Source organism: Mus caroli, chromosome 4, assembly GCF_900094665.2.
Source record: "Mus caroli chromosome 4, CAROLI_EIJ_v1.1, whole genome shotgun sequence".
Taxonomy (NCBI): Eukaryota; Metazoa; Chordata; class Mammalia; order Rodentia; family Muridae; genus Mus; species Mus caroli.
This window is the reverse complement of record NC_034573.1, coordinates 23,774,934-23,792,307: the sequence shown is the minus strand read 5'-3', so window position 1 is coordinate 23,792,307 and position 17,374 is coordinate 23,774,934. Positions and strand designations below refer to the sequence as shown.

The 17,374-nt window shown below is 39.4% G+C and overlaps 1 pseudogene; it reads right to left on the bottom strand.

The window, feature by feature from the left end:
- Positions 1-3,199: 3,199 nt before the first annotated feature.
- On the bottom strand, positions 3,200-3,929 carry LOC110292446 (annotated as a pseudogene).
- Between the last annotated feature and the right edge of the window lie 13,445 nt (positions 3,930-17,374).

Below are 17,374 nucleotides of genomic sequence, written 5' to 3'. Positions count from 1 at the left end.
ATCTAGGTACCATCATAAAAGTTTCTCCCAGTTATTGGCACTTATTCAAAATATTTGGTGACTTCCTGTACGTTCATGACTTCTGTAGCAACTTTTTAAAACCATTGTTGTCTTTGGTCAGGTCACTGTTTCAGTTATACTGGGTTTGGATTTTCTATTTCTCTTCTATAACTATTATATTTAATTTTTACTGCTCCTCTAAATGGATTATAATCTACTTATATGTCAAAATCAAATTATACTCATATACATGTTAGATAGGTAGATATATTGATGATACATACATACATATATAGATGATAGGTAACATTACATAAACATTTATAAAGATCACTATAATATTCCTTTCTCTCACCACAATTCTTAGCATAGTTTTACATTCCTTAGTTTCTTCTTTCACAGTTTCTAAGCCACTAGGATTTTGCTTTGAAGCCCTGCTTCATCTGACTTCAATATTTCCATTAGCAAATGTATTCTCACTTGCCATATTTTCTTTCTTACTTGAAGCAAGAGTATACATTGCTTTTATAACTCATTACATAGCCAATACTAGCTTTGTTCCAGGAACTGCTTGCTACTCATCATTTTACATAATGATTTCCACTGAAGTTTTGACAAACTTGCTTAATTAAACAGAAAAGAGCTATAAGCAACTGGATCTTTCTTTTGTTTTAATTAGATATTTTCTTTATTTACATTTCAAATGCTATCCTGAAATTACCTATGCACCCCCCCAGCCCTGCTCCCCTACCCACCCACTCCCATTTTTTGGCCCTGGCGTTCCCTTGTACTGAGGCATATAAATTTTGCAAGACCAATGGGCCTCTCTTTCCACTGATGGCCGACTAGGCCATCTTCTGCTATATATGCAGCTAGAGACATGAGGTCTGGGGGTACTGGTAAGCTAATATTGGTTTTCCACCTATAGGGTTGCAGACCCTTTCAGCTCCTTGGGTATTTTCCCTAGCTCCTCCATTGGGGGCCCTGTGTTCCATCCAATAGATGACTGTGAGCATCCACTTCTGTATTTGCCAGACACTGGCATAGCCTCACAGGAGACAGCTATTATCATGGTCCTTTCAGCAAAATCTTGCTGACATATGCAATAGTTTCTGGGTTTGGTGGCTGATTATGGGATGGATCCCCGGGTAGGGTAGTCTCTGGATTGTCCATCCTTTAGTCTTAGCTCCAAACTTTGTCTCTGTAACTCCTTCCATGGGTATTTTGTTCCCTATTCTAAGGAGGAATCCTTTAGGTGCTCAGCTGAAAAAAAAGTTAACTTTCCTTCCTGCTTTCCTTCTTTCTTTATTTCATTCATTCCTGCTTTCTTAATTGCTTGCTTTTTTTTATTTTGTTTGTTTGTTTGTTTGTTTCCTTTTTTCTTTTTTATTTTGTTTTTTTGTTTTTTTGAGACAGGGTTTCTCTGTGTAGCCCTGGCTGTCCTAGGACTCACTTTATAGCTCAGGCTGGCCTCAAACTCAGAAATCCTCCTGCCTCTGCCTCCCAAGTGCTGGGATTAAAGGCATGAGCCACCCCTGCCCAGCTCTTGCTTGCTTTCATTTCTTTATGTTTGTTGATTTTATTCTTTTATTGTCTCAGTTTATTACATTTTTTTTTTTTTACAAATGCTCTCATCCTTGGTGGAATGAAGTAATGGTTACATTTCCTTCCATGACTGAGATTTTAATATTTAGAAATAAAATGACTCATAGGAGAAAGCAAAATTCAATTCACATTACCTGAATGTTCACATAAGGTGACTGACAAAGCAGCACCCTCCCCAAGCATATGCATATGTTTAATGAGGAGGATATGTGAACATAAATATCCTTCATTCATGACTCCTAGGGACTCATCTGTGATATTTAACAGAGGAAATTGATGGAACAAGTTTTAAAGAAGTACAAGTAATAAATAATCTTAGGAACAAAATATTAGAGTAAATGTTTACAATACAGTGTAACTAAAAAAAAAGTCACTGGTATAAAATAAGTTTCAGACATGTATTTATTTCTATGAGAGAATATGTTCTTACACTACATTCTAAATCCAAAACTTTCTAAGGTAGCTGAAAAAGTGATTCTTTGTTACTGGGGAACAGAGCCTTGCATGAAGATGTGGGGCAATGTGTGTGTGTGTGTGTGTGTGTGTGTGTGTGTGTGTGTCTACATTGAGATTTCCCACTGGAGTAGTTAGGGAGAGTCTCCTTAGCTCAAAATCGTTAGGAGTGAGACTTAGCCAAGTTCTGGCTAGCACATTCAAGTATGCAATTAGGTTCATAACTAAGGAAGAGACCACCAAGGAGGGATCATTGTGTGCTACTGCAAAGGAATCTTTAGAAAAGAAACAAAGAACCAATGGATTCTTTGGAAAATCAAAGGTAAAATTCAATTATGTAAAATATTCAATAGCTAGAAAAAGTAACAGAAATGTACTCGCTTGCCTTTCTCGTTAAGATAAGTGGTCTTTTGTGGCTGTAATATGGGAAAACCTATTATTCTACTTTGAAGGAAGAAGAAAGTTTGCAAGAATTACTAGAAGTAAGAAAGTAATGTCTCAGTTAAAAATAAAATTTCAGATTCTCCTTTTTTCTAAACAGAGGTACATGTTTGAATTGAACCTTTTTTTTTTTAAATCTTGCTGTGTCTAGTTCTTTCTGACAAGCTATGAGCCATGAAAATGATCATTATTCAAAAGAATTTAATGCATGACATGCTATTTCTGCATTTTTTTTCATTTTGTGTATATAGTAATCCCAAAAGGTATGCTTTATTGTGCTCATTAGCAGATAAATAAGTTCATGAACTTAGCTGTGCTTGACTTCACAGAGTGCCCTGAAATACAACTAATATTCTACCAGGGATTTTTACTGTCACAACTGAGTTCTTAGTCATTCTGCCATGTGCCTCAAAAGTAGAATTTATAGTTTATTGATGAAAAGTAAGGTAGAAAGAAGTATAAACACACTGTGGAACGTTAGGTCAGTCTTCAGACTGAGACCCGACAAGTTGCTTATTATTTGATACCAGAACTCATATAAAATTTGATTATTAAATAAACCTATTATCTCTAAAACTGATAGCTTTTTATTGTCCCTCTAACTATCTAAATATCTCCTAGTATTTTTGGAAAGGTCAAGATATTATTTTATTTTATTTAATTTAATTTTTTTCAAGGCCTGATTATTTATTTGTTACTCTTAAAGACTCTGACTAGACTCAGACTTAGAAGTAGAAGCTTTCAGATAGAACAGCCTATGTTCCTTAGCAATCTGTTCCTGGTGCTTTTCTTTGGCTTCCTTCATTCTCTTGGTCAAAAGTTTAGCATATTCTGCAGCCTCCTCCTTGTTTTTCTTAGTGTGCTATTTCTTCAGAGCAATACATAAGCATTTGCGTTGCAGAACACATTGAGTAACAAGACTCTGAATCCTGGGTGTTTTGGTCCTAGGCTTCTTAATTTGTTTAATGGCTTTCTGACATCATCTTTGGAGAGATGGAAAAGCTTTTGGATTCTACTGTTCTTTTAGGTCCCAATCGATGAGGCCTAGTAGTATCTGTTAGTCCAGGAATATCCTTCTCTCCTCTCTTCACAATAACCAAATTGAGAACACTTAGATTGGCGTCTATAATATATCCGCAAGCAGACTTGTGCTTCCTCTCTTCAGTTCTCCTTGATCTATAACAAGAATGCCCCTTACTCAAGAGCAGGTACACTCTCCCATGGGTCAAAACGCCTTGCTTCATGGGAAAACCTTGTTTGACATTCTCATGGCTGGTCTGGACCTCATAACCCTCCTGCTCCTCACCAAGAGAATTAACAGCTACGCATGTGGCCATGAACGTCTCATAGACCTTATGAAGCTTGCACTTGTCATCCACTTCAATGAGTTTCTATCAGCCAGTGGCAGGGAAGGCGATAGTAAGCTTCATCTTGACACCAAGATATTTTTTTTAAATAAATTTGTTCTGTAAAGATTCCTATGGAAATTAGTTACTAATAAAGTTAAATTTTATTTAGCCAAAAGTAAGTATTTAATGAAAACACTAATAACATTAAAATGAGAAGAATTTCAGGATTATGTGTTTCTTCCGTTTTAGTTGCAAATTGAGAAACGGGTACTTACTGTCATAATGCATTGACCTATATGTCTTAAATTATAATTAGACTTAAATTCATGGGCTCGCTGAATGTTTAAGGAGTTATTCCTTAATGATATTCCAAGATAAATGCAACTCCCTCAGAGTACGTGGGAGTAGGTGTCACATTTACATGTGCTGTATGTAACCATTTGTATGCTGATGTTCAAAGCATGTTTACCGGACTTCAGCAGAAACATCTATAAAGTGATGATGCATTAAAGATGGCCTTGGTACATATACTTTTCAATTATACTCTACAGTGTTTCTGTAATGCTGCATCTAATCCAGCAATAGAATATTTGCTAAGCAATATCACCTTAACAACTTCTGTAGGCAAGTCAAAAGCAGAATGAATACGTGCTTTTTCTCAACGGGGAATTTCTAGCATATTTTCTGCTACTGAGAAGAGATTTAAAAAAAAAGAAATTCCAATTTAATCTATCAACTCTCTAGTACTAATCCGTAGTGAAAATGAAACTCTGAAATAAGATAGCACAGTCTTCAGGAATATTCAGCTGCAGCATTAATGTATCTTGTGTTTTTTCATTTTAAAACAAAGTTATATACTCAATTTTTTTTATCAACCAACTGCATTTTGACTCAGGAACAATAGAAGAAAAAGAAAGATGAATTTGCTCCTAAGTAGTATCATTGCTTAAGCACTTGCTACAGTTTAAGACACAAATAAAAAGCAACACTCACCTCCTACTGTTCTTCTGGAGACTTCTTGTTACAGTTTCACAGAAGACAACATCAACAGTCAGAGTTCAGAAAGACTATCCTTGTCCAGCCTGTGTTCCCACTGAGCTCCAGCCTGTTTTATTCACCATCAAAGTCAAATAAACAAGAGCTTTCCATACATTATTCTACTTATTCACGCCATGAGTATTTATTATTCAGATTGCCATATTATTGTTAAAAGGCTAGATTAAAATGCTGTGAGAAAAATATTTCGAATTGTTTTCTTCTATGATTTCAAGTACAATTGTAAGTGGGAAAATCCTTTGGAAGACCCTCTTCATATTTTACTATTGACTTGCTGGTGAGAATTCAAACTTGCACCGTTGCTATGGAAATCAGTGTGGGGGTTCCTCAGGAAGCTGGGTATAGGTAAGTCTCAAGGTATAGCTATATCACCCAAAGGAATTTCATCCTAGCACAGAGATACTTATCCATGATCATTGCTGTTCTACTCAAAATAGCCAGAAATCGGTAACAGCCTAAATGCCCATCAAAGAATGAAGTGATAATGTGTGGTACATTTACACAATGTAATATTGCTTGTTTGCTTAACAAATGAAATCATAAATTTCACAGGTAAATGGATATAGCAAGAAAACATTTAACTGTGGCAACCCAAACCTTGATAGACTAACATCCCATATTTTTCTCTTATACGTAGAGATTAGGATATAAGCCTTCAATACATGGTCTACAATCCAAAGAAGCTCAAAGATTAGGTAAATTTATGAAAATGTAAATTCTATATGATAATGAAGTTGAGTCTATGGCAGTTTGAACATCAGTTCTGGGTATGAACCATCAGAATTTGCTCATTCATAAAAGGAAGGTGCCTAAAACTGACTTGCTATACACCAGTGAGGTAACACACACAGTCATCTACAGGTGACATGGACTAAATAATGTATTAGAAATCTCAAGTTCTTCATGCAATCTACTTCCTTTGATCCTGAAGGTGAAACAGTTTAGAAAATGAGAATATGAAAAGCAAGATCTCCTTCCCTAGTCATGCCCAGTGAGATCACTCAGAGCTAACAGCAATTTCTTCACCTTTTGGTAGGAAAATGGCCGCCAGTTGGTAGGAGCCCATTTGGTACCAGATAAATCCAGAAGTTGTAAATTTCTGAATTTTTGCATGGTAAATGCCCAAAAATAAAACAAACTTTCTGCAGTCAACAGATGGATTCAGACAGGGGAACATGATAGCCTCAATGGTGCAGTAGACAAACCTACACTACCCTAAGCTACCTGTATCTTAACCTGCAAGGTCTACGAGAATGTTATCTTACACATCAGAAGACACATTTGCATGTTCATTTAAGTTGAGGATTAGATTTTCTGAGTTATTCCAAGTGCCACATGATAGTCACAATTGGCCTTATGAGGAAGAGGGGAAAGTAAGAGTCAAGCAAGGCATCCTGGTAATTAATAGAAGCAGAATGAGACAGGGGTGGGAAAACCACTCAACAAGTTACTTCAGAGATGAAGTAAGTGTGGCACATGGCATGTACTCTGCCTTGGGAAGTTAAAAACCTCAAGGAATATATATATATATACATACATATATATTTTTTTCCCAAGAGCTTCCAGAAAGAGTTCTGTTAACATTGTTCTAAATATTCCAAACAACTAGGACTATAAAATAATACTGCTTCAATTTACATAGTGTGTGTTAATTGATAATAACAGTGATACAAACAAATACAATAATGTTTAACTTGAGCACATGTTGCACACATTCACATGTATATGTAGATTCCAAGATGGGAACAATTCCATCACTGACTAATCCTGGCCACCAATTCTTTGTACAGCGAACTAAGACAGTAGGTTTTGTAAAGACTTTATACATCCTTTTTATGTTGCTGCTAAGTACAAAGAATAAAGTGAAAAGGCAGCCTTTCATTTTCTTTAAAGCCCAAGCTCTGCTTCCCTCACCTGCTCAATAGCTTGTAAAACTAACAAACGATAACTTGTGAAGTGTGCAATTTTTGAGCAATAAATAAAGCAGTTCTCTAAGCATCTATTAGTCTACAGGCTCAAAAGTTAGGATGTGTGCTTTATCTTTTGCCAGGCTTAGAATGGATCATGGATTATAACGTCTGGTAAGGTTGCACTGAACATGTATTAAAGTCAGCAAGGTACTGGAAACTGAGAGAACAGTGTCTGCTATGTAATTTCTTGTTTTTATTCTGTGTATGGGCTTTGTTTTCTCATGTGTACATGGAATCTTGCTTTATCGTACCTAGAATAAAGTGCTAATGTCAAAATGCTTGTTATAAATTAAATCACAATGATATTAGTATAATAATGTATACTCTCAGTTTCCTTTTCTTAAAATACATCCATAAATAGTCAAAATTTAATTTGTTGCTAGATAGTCATAGGCCCTATGGGAGAATACACTACTATTCTCCTAAATAAACAGGATTAGAATGGCTCTTAATGACTTATTGATACATCCATAGATCAGTGGATTTCTAAAACTTTGTTAGAGAAACTTGTTTTCTTTCAGGGATCTTTAAGGAAAAGAAGGCAAGAAGATTGTAAGTGCCAGCAGTGGTAGATGACTTCAGGAAAACACCATTTTCTGGGCACCCTGCACTTACATTATGACAGCATACAAAATTCTTGCATGAACTCAAGCCAGACAAATTTTCAGCCTGGGTGACAGGGATGGACACAAAGTCCCACCAAAAATGGGGAAGCTACTGGCGTTTGATAGCTTTTGAGGATAGGCCTCACAGCCAAGAGTAGTTGGGCAATACAAACTAAATTTGATATAGTTGAAGAAACAGAAGAGAAGGAGGAGAAAGAGGAATAGAAGGAGGAGGAGACGGAGGAGAAGAAGAAAGGAGAATGAGGAGGAAGAGAAAGAGGAGATGAGGGCAAGAGAGAAGGAGGAGGATGGAATTAGGTAGTGGGTAGTGAGGCAGGGTTAATGTAGGAAGAGTTGGGGAATGAGAAGGGAGTATGACCAAAATACACTGAAATTCTCAAAAAAATTAATAAAGTAATATCAAAGTCTAACATACATTTATAATGGAAATGCATGCATAGATTGATTGAATTTGTCATCACATTAATATTCAGGGACTCTATTTTTGAACCCAAACTAAAGCCACAAGCACAAATACCTGGGTTATCACAGACAAGACATGGATGTAGACTCTGACCATCCTCTGTTAGCTTAGCTACCAATTTAGCTGCTAAATTTCTCATTGAAACCTTGAGCAGCCAAGAACTTTCCCAAATTTTCCTATTATGGAGAGCTGAGGATGAGTGCAGGGAGAGACTAAACTGGAAATATTTACAGGAAACTAACAACTGTTTTGTTGTTGGTTTTTTTTTTTCATTAGATTCACAGTTTTGGCCTCTATCTTTATCAATAATAAGGTAATTGAATAACCCCCCCCCCCCCAAAAAAAAAGTCAACGGGGTCTAAGAGCCTAGGACTGTGGAGTACTAGAAGTCTTCTCTATTCTGCCTTATTTCTCAGTCTCTGTGCACTCCCATTCCCATGGGCAGAACAGGGGCCTTATGAAGAGGCTGCATAATGCTTCTAAATGGTATGTTCCACATACCATGTCCTCCTGTGCCCTCTGAGTTGTATTTCTTGCCCCAATTTCTTCCTGTCCTTTTTTGGTCATGGTACAGTAAAGATTCCCTTCAGATGTCATAACTCCTTCTTGACCACAATTTTCTGGGGAAAACATTTAAAGAAGAAAAGAATTAAGGTTGACAATGTGGTTTTCCTTTGTACTTTAATTTGGTTTATTATAAAGTATTACCCAAATTGCTTAAATGCAAATATATATGAATCACTAAAAACGGAGAGAAAATAAAAAGATTAGTTCCAAAGGGATCAAAATAGAGCATAACAAATACCAGAAGAGGAAGTGAGAACTGGCTGAAAGATGAATTACATGTTGTATTGAAATCTTGACTGACTGCAGGCTTTTTAGCTAACACTTATGTAGGTGTATGGGGGATATAAAATGATGGAGGACCACAAACCACCATTTATTCCATCTAAACACTGAAGGGTGGTTTTGGTTGATGAATGTTGCCTGCTGTGAAAGCCCCTAAGAATGAACTGACCAGGCAGGAAGCAGGCAGTTGGCTCTGGCCATATCAGTCCCTGTGCCTACCCCAGATCACACCTTTATGTGGCAGTTTAGGCTTTGTTTATTTCTTCCTTTATTTAGCCTCCCTAAAGTAGAGCACAAAGCAAATAGCATTCATTTGTCAAAGCTTTTATTTACAAAACTGTTATATGCAATACTCCATAGGGAGCCAAATTAATAAACTTTGGTTACTAGTTACTGCTTCCATGTAAAATGACCAAAAAGCACATTTAGAAGTAAATATATTCTTGAATTTTTAATTAAAAATTTCCTTTATTAAAAGTAGTGAATATTTATCAATACAGTCATGTGTGTGTGTGTGTGTGTGTGTGTGTGTGTGTGTGTGGTGTATATGTGTGTATGAAATACACAATTCATTTATATCGGTACATTTCACATTCTTTTTTTTCTTATTCTTTAAACTGTTTTTACATTCTATACTTTATTCCCCTCACTGTCCACCCTCTGACTGTTCTACATCTTATATCTCCTCCCCCAACCCCATTCCCAACCCCTACTCCACCAGTCCTCCCTACTCCCTGAGTTCTCAAGTCTCTTGAGGGTTAGGTGTATCTTCTCTGACTGAGTCCAAACCTGGCAGACCTCTGCTGTGTATGTATCAGGGGCCTCATATCAGCTGGTGTATGCTGCCTGGTTAGTGACTTAGTGTGGGAGAGATTCCATGGGGGTCCAGGTTAATTAAGACTGCTGGTCTTCCTATAGGGTTGCCCTCTTCCTCAGCTTCTTCCAGCTTCCACCTAATTCAACCACGGGGGTCAGCAGCTTCTGTCCATTGGTTGGGTGTAAATATCTGCATCTGACTCTTTCAGTTGCTTGTTGGGTCTTTCAGAGGGCGGTCTTTATAGACCTCTTTCTATAAGCACCCCATAGCATTAGAAATAGCATCAGGTCTTAGGACCTCCCCTTGAGCTGGATCCCAATTTGGGCCTGTTACTGGACCTCCATTTCTTCAGGCTCTTCTTCATTTTTGTCCCTGAAATTCTTTCAGATTCCTACCTTCTGAGATTGCCTGTTTCCAGAGCTTTCTGAATAGCCAGCCTTTTCTCAGGTTGATACTTTCTCCATCTACCTTCAAGAGAAAATATTCACTCCCTTGCAATGGGCAAATATATGCTTTGTTGGTTGTGTTGTTTTTATATCAGTCAGAGGCAGAGCAAACATCTAGCTTAATACCAGGTTTGGTGGCCAAGGTTGTTTTATGCCTAGGACAAATAACAGCCAAATTAAGTAAAATCAAATCCAGGTGGTGCAGCAGGGGAGAAGGAAGACAGACAGAGACCTATAGTGTGTCATGCCTTCAGGTGTGAGTGAAAAACATGCCCACAGACCTACCCTCGACTTCAAGGCACTCAGGGCTCTACCTACCACCATCCAGCACAGTGCTGAGGAAGAAGGCAGACAAGAGATCGGTGGACTGCCATGCTACCCATAGACCTGCCAGTGCATAGGCAACAGGCAGGCTTTAGATATCACCTTGCTGGAGGATGTCACCCAGGGGCCCAACAGCCATGTGACCAGTCTTCAGCAGGAGCCAACAGGGTATGCAAATATGTGGTGGACAGATGCAAAAGGAAAATAAGAGGAGAAGCTTGAGAACTATAAAGAGAGATAGAGCTAGAGACTCATGGGGAGAGAGGATTAGCCTGTTTTGAGTTGCCAGCCTTACCACCGGGAGCCACGATGAAGTCCTAGCACCAGCTACCACCAATGGACTTGGCAAGGTTCATTGCTATGCATGCAAAGGACCAGCCTAGGAATGGAGAAGTGTTCTGAGAGTAAGGGTATCTGAGAGTAGCGAAAAAAACTGAAAGTCAAATTGTGTGCTTGATACAACTTCACCGGTCTGCTTCTTGCTACGTTCTGCTTTCTGTCTAGAAACTTCTCTGTCTATATTCTGCTTGTTTGCTATTCTAAGAGATCTCTCTATCCATGTCCTGCTTGCTTTTGTGTGTGTGTGTGTGTGTGTGTGTGTGTGTTTTCTCTAAGCAGTTCTCTCTTTTTATCCTAAAGATTTCTCTGGATAGCTCCTCTCCTGCAGAACACTAGTTCAGTCCTCCTTTATTTTACATATCAATCCAGTCATTTACTCCAGGTTTCCTTTTGATTATCCTATGAGTCAGCATCCTGTGACCCCAGCCCTTTGATTCTTAACAGACCAGCAAGCATACACCCCCCCCCCAACATTGCAAAAGTATTCACAGATCTGTCTGCCTTTGTTAAACACAGATGATAAGCTGGTTGGGTGGGATCCTGCTCTGAAATTACCACAGTCCACCTCACCTGAGCCTAACCTTGCTCTGTTCTAGACTGATCCTAAACTCAGGAATCTCTCTGCCTTTGTACATTTCAGACAAGCTGCCTCATTAATGCAGCTGCCTTTGTTCCTTTAGATCTGTGAAGCCTTATAATTCATATTGTCTCCTTATTTTTTGCATAGTTTAGAAATTATATATTTTCAATTTCACACATTTAGAGCTCTTTCACATAACCTTAAGGGCTATCCTGAAGGTCTCAGTGTTTACCATTTTTCAGAGACACAGCCACACCCTTAACTGCTGTTTCTAATTTTCACGGAGTCATTAATGTTAACAGGGAGGGCACTCCTTGGAAGGAAATAGTCTTCTACTGCTAGTGGGTCCAGAATATGTGTACATTATTACACAAATAAGCCTTTTCCCACAGCAGACATCAACACTCATGGAGGTTCATACTAGGGCCCTGTCCCAGGAGCAGGAACCATGTCACTCTGTCCCCACCAGGACCACACTAGGCTAGGCATATGCAGCAGCAGGAATTGGTGGTGGTGTCCTTGACTCATGTTACCACTAGAGAACATGAGACTATCCCTGGTCAGAGTATCCTGCAAGGGCCATGTGGATCCAAGGAAGCATAGCATAGCTGGTCCTGGAAGTAGTGGCGAGGGTGAGTCACCCAGAAGGCGACTCACTTCATGTGTAAAAGCAAGCTTTACTCACCAGGTAAAATTGTCATTGTGGAGGCCTACTTCTGAATAAATCCACACATTCTAGCTCATTCTGAACGCTGGCTGGCTCATTGAGCTTATCTGTGCAGGTCTAAACTCCTTTCTCAGCTGACTGATTCAAATTGGCTTCTCTTGTCTTCTCACTGAATTGCTCCCCTTGTCCTCAAACTAACTCTGCAAATCTGTTCTACTCTGTATCTTTCTTATTCTCTGGCTCATTGTGGCTTCAGCTGTCCCTGGAAAACTGTTCCTGGAAAACTGCTATGTACACAACACACACAACGCACACAACCTTCTCTTTTTTGCTGCACTTAAGTACCTCTCTTTCTTCTCTGTTCTCATGAAAACTGGGTGTATCCTATCTCTGAGTCATTCTACCAAATCCTTCCCTAACTCGTCATTTTATCTGACACTCAATTAGATGTCACTTTCAAATATGGCTGTTTTCTTCTACAGATTAACTTTACCTTCATGGTTTGAGACTAAAGGTCTCAAACTAAGGGTATATCTCTTCTCCATCTAGAGATATTAAAGGAGTGCTATTCCACCAAGATCACACAGACCTAGAAGATCATTGGGTGTGAGCATTTACCAGAGCAGCCTATGTTACTGGGTGAAAAGTCCTCTATGGATGTGAGTATGAGACAGCTGACCCTGTCACCCATTGACTGTGGGAGGGAATGGGCAGAGTAGGAGAGCTGTCCCTGCCTCTCACCACTTGGGAGAGTGGGTCTTGTCTGGACAGTACAGAAGAGCTGATTTTGGGCTGGGGGCAGAACACAGGTGACTCAGCCATGAGGGTAAAAGCACAGAAGAGCTGGCGCTGCCACTCCTCTGCCATGAGGTGGCATGAATGTGGGGGTTATGCTCTCCCCTCCTCCCTTACCCCTCATTACCTCCTGTCATCAGGTGAGCTGCTCCCTCAGGAATCATGAGAGCAAGAAATCTGTCTCTGCCCCTCACAGGCTGCAGTACTGGGTAGAGTGGGCCCAATACCTCACCTGGGCATGGCAGGAGAGTTGACCCTGGTAGAAAAGGTACAGATGTGCTGACCTGAGTGTGAGAGAAAGGGAGCGCTGTCCCTATCACTCATCTGCTATGAGGTAGTGTGGGTGTGAGGTGATGCTTTTCCTACTTCTCTACCTGCAGTAGTTGGGAGAGCTGGACCCTAAAACTAGCCCTGCCGCATCACTAGCTGTACAACTGAGGAGAGTGGACCCTGTACTGCACCTTGGCAACATAGCTGAACTGGCCCTGATGGTGAAGGCACTGGTGAGCTAGCCCCAAGAATGTGAGAACAGGAGATCTGTCTCAGCCCCTCGCTGAATGCAGCACATGGAAGAGTGCACTCTACACCTTGACTGGGCAGCTCAGTAGAGCTGGGTCTGAAGGCATGGGTGCATTGGATGGCTTAGCTGGAGGCATCCTGGAGAACTCGCCCTTGTGGTACAGATAAGGGACAGCCAACATGCTGACCATCTCCCCTACCACTCAGGCCCAGATCCAGGGCTCTGAGATGGCCCACCATATCATCTGTTAATGGTTGTGACAGGTGGAAGGGCCAGTCCTACTAATCCAAAGCTGCAGGATCACCATGACACAGGAACAAAACAGAATAAAAATGGAGCTGGAGAGATGGCTCAGAGGGTAAGAGCACTGACTGTTCTTCCAGGAGAATATGAGTTTAATTCCAAGCAATCACATGGTGGCTCACAACCATCTGTAATGGGAGCCGATGCCCTTTTCTGGTGGGTCTGAAGACAGCGCAACTTTGTACTCACATATATAAAATAAATTTCAAACAAAACAAAACCAAACAAACAAACACTCCCAGGATAACCAGGAAGACTCCTGGTGACTATCTAATATTGATGGTGTCACCGAAACCAGAGATCTCAAACTAGATCAATGACTCATTCCAATGAACATTTCCAAGTGAAGATGTATGTATAGAGGGATGTAGCATGGGACTCACTGTGACATAATACAGCTTCTGGAATGAGATGTTTGCTGTGCTTCATTTTATTTTGTTGTGTGTGTTGTGGTGTGTGTGTGTGTGTGTGTGTGTGTGTGTGTGTGTATGGTAATACAATGGGAAAGTTGTGAGGGCAAGTATGGGGGGACAGGAAAATCAGTGACCCTGGAATACTTTCAATTGGAAGTATCGGCTTTCTTTGTAGACTCAGTTAGGTTATAATATTTCCTGGGGCAAACAGGTGAAAGGATGTTCTGCCAAATCAGATATGTAAGAGAAGCAGACACAGATGGAAGGATGATTTGCTAGAGCAAACATGTAAAAGAATGATGTTTAGAAAGAATATAAATATGACCTCACAAATGGTGGGAAGCTAAGCTTTGGTTTGCTTTGCTCCCTCACTAGTCTTCGCTGATGACACCCATCTCAAATTGTGTTGCAGAGCTTTGCTTGTGGAAAATTTATAGAGAGAAGCTCATCAAAGAACCACTCCTGAGATTCCTGCAGCTTCTTGCTGCCTCCACAGACACGGGCCAATTGCTGAGCCTGACAGTTTCTTCTGCCCTTGCTGCTTCATGTGTGGTGTCTGCCGAGTGAACTAGATTGCAGTTGCTGATTCATGTTTGGTGTTTGCTACTGGACTGGAACTGAGAACAGCTGCAGGTGATTCACATGAACTGAACTGCTGCTATCCTCACAACCAAGATTGGCACTGCCCCAAAGAACTATTTCTAAACAAGTTCACTTCGCTGTATACTAATAACCTTTCTTTTCTACTACTTCAGGTGGGTGGGGCACTAGAGGGGAGGTTGAATTCCTATTAAAGCAAGTTGTGAAAAATATGTGCTTACAGTACATGATATGAAAATGTCATGGGATCAGTAAAATGTTTTTTAAAGAGTAGATATTCATTGCAAGTGCAAACATCTTGCCATTTTTAAAGATAAAAAATTATTTAAAATATAGCATTTTCATAAACTGTTGCTTCTATACATTTTAAAGTACCTTCTTTTGGGTCTCAGCTAATAATTTAAAGATCAATTCTCTAACAGGATTCTCAAAATAATTTTCAAGATAAATAAAATGGACTCAAACATATGTCAAGTTCCTTGAGACATGGGTTGGTAAGTCTCTCTACACATGCTCTATCCTAAGAGTTGGTAAAATGTCCAGCATATTCCCATGTAGGTATCTAAGACAGCTTCTCACAGTGCTAGGAATGATAGGAAGAAGCTGCTGGTACAACAGCCTTTTTGTTCATGTTGCAGAACAAGTTTAGAAATTGTAGTTAGAAGTATAAATATACCTCTGATGGAATACCAGAAAGTATCATTAACCTGCTCAGAGCATCCCCAAGACAATAAAGCCATTTGGCAACCTTATCTTGTGACTCTTCTGGCTTTTTAATCTCTATAAATTTACAAGTGCAATTACTCAATGAGTGTCACAGCATGAAATATTTTTCAGTCTAGAATTATTTCAAAAAAATTTTCCTACAGGGCAGAAATGAACTAACACAATCTTCATGGGTCTTATTGTTCACTATACACAGCCATTTTTCATTTAGTAACAGAATAAACATCTCTGAAGTGACAATCCTGAAGAGAAGTTATGAGAAACATAAGAATCCCACCAAGGCCACTTTACCTGTGAGAATACATAGTAGGTGCAGGAAGCCATTGGCAAATACCTTCATTGCTTGTGTAGGCTTTATGATCCATAAGGATTCTATGAAGTATGGATTCCAACTTTATTTGGCAGGCAGGTGCCAATGCCAGAGAATAAGAGACCTACAATACATGTGGTCAGAGCAGGTAGCAAATGCCTTCATAAACTGTACTGGCTGTTTGGTATATAAGGGAAACAGGTGACTCAGAGACATTGAGAGATTGTTGACCTGTTAGTTAAGGTCAAAGTCTACCATTGTCAGGATAGCCTTCTGAGCTCAGTGCAATATGGAGGACTCCCTTCACTGGTAGGGCTTCTCTGATCTTGTCTGGGAAGTTCCACCCCACCCCCACATGACTCTACCTGAAGAATGTTGTGTAGCCTTGGTTAGGATTATACTTTCAACTTCCTTTCCAGCAATAAGAACCCATTCAGCTAGCATGTGAGATTCCTGAAATGTTTCCTCATGCAAATGAGGTATTTCAGTATCAGAAGTCTTCTGTCAATGACCTTTTTCCACCTTGGATATTCTGACCCTTGTCCCCAAAATTATGGACCAATATCTTCTCAATGGTCCTCGAGGGCAGGGAGGGTCAAGCGATAAAGAGTGCAAGCTCTCTAAGAGAACTCCTCTCTATGTTCTTATCCTCAAAACAGTGTAGAGGTCAGGTTTGCTTCCAGGAAAGTTGAGAGCATCGTGAACTCTTGATCTCTGATGTGTAGTGTCTCAGAATTACTGAAGAAGAGATCTGAGTGCTCTTCTTCCAATTGTGCTGGACAGAATAAAGGAGAAGGGATTTCAAAGAAAACTAAATGAGGGATCAACCCACATTTGACAGAGGTATTGCAATCCACATACTGACTGTCAACAAACTGTTTTGTTTTTTTCTTTTCTAATTTGATGGAATTCTATGGGTGTTCTGTGGTGCTTTGGCTTCCAGAAGAACCCCAGTAGGATAGTTTCTCAGACTCTGTGCAGAAAAGAATAAAACCTGAATTCCAACTTGAATATGTATGAAGATTTCTATTCTGCTTTTCTGGCCCCCTTGAGAAAGCACAATGTTTACCCCAGAAGAGTCAGTATGTGATCAGCAGACCATTAGCAAGAGATGACTCCAACACAAGCATTGCCTTCAGCAATCTTCATTCAGAATGCATGTTTATATTAGCATCAGCTAAGAATCAGTATTATACATTTGCCCCTTTTTATCAGTTTATGTTTAAACATGTGCTTAATCCACGTTGTGTTTATAGAGTCTTGGTAGAATAATAAACAAATCTGTCTTGGTCACATCAGATGAAGCAATAGGCTTTTTCTACCAAAGTCCATCATTTAGATTCTCATTGTTTAGAAACAAAAAAGTTTCTAAATCTATGTAATTGTATTTTGTGTCCTACAATTTTGCAACTCAAATAATACAAGAACTTATTCCAGTAACACAACACAGATATATATAGATATAGATGATATAGATATAGATGTAGCTGTAGATGTAGATGTAGATATAGATATATAGATGATATATAGATAGAAATAGAGATAGAGATAGAGATAGAGATAGAGATAGAGATAGAGATAGAGATAGAGATAGAGATAGAGATAGAGATAGAGATAGAGATAGATATATGGGCTGGCTTAACATACAGAGGTTTGGTCCATCATTATAGTGATGGGAAGCAGAGAAGGGCACAGGAAGACATGATGCTGGACAAGTAACTG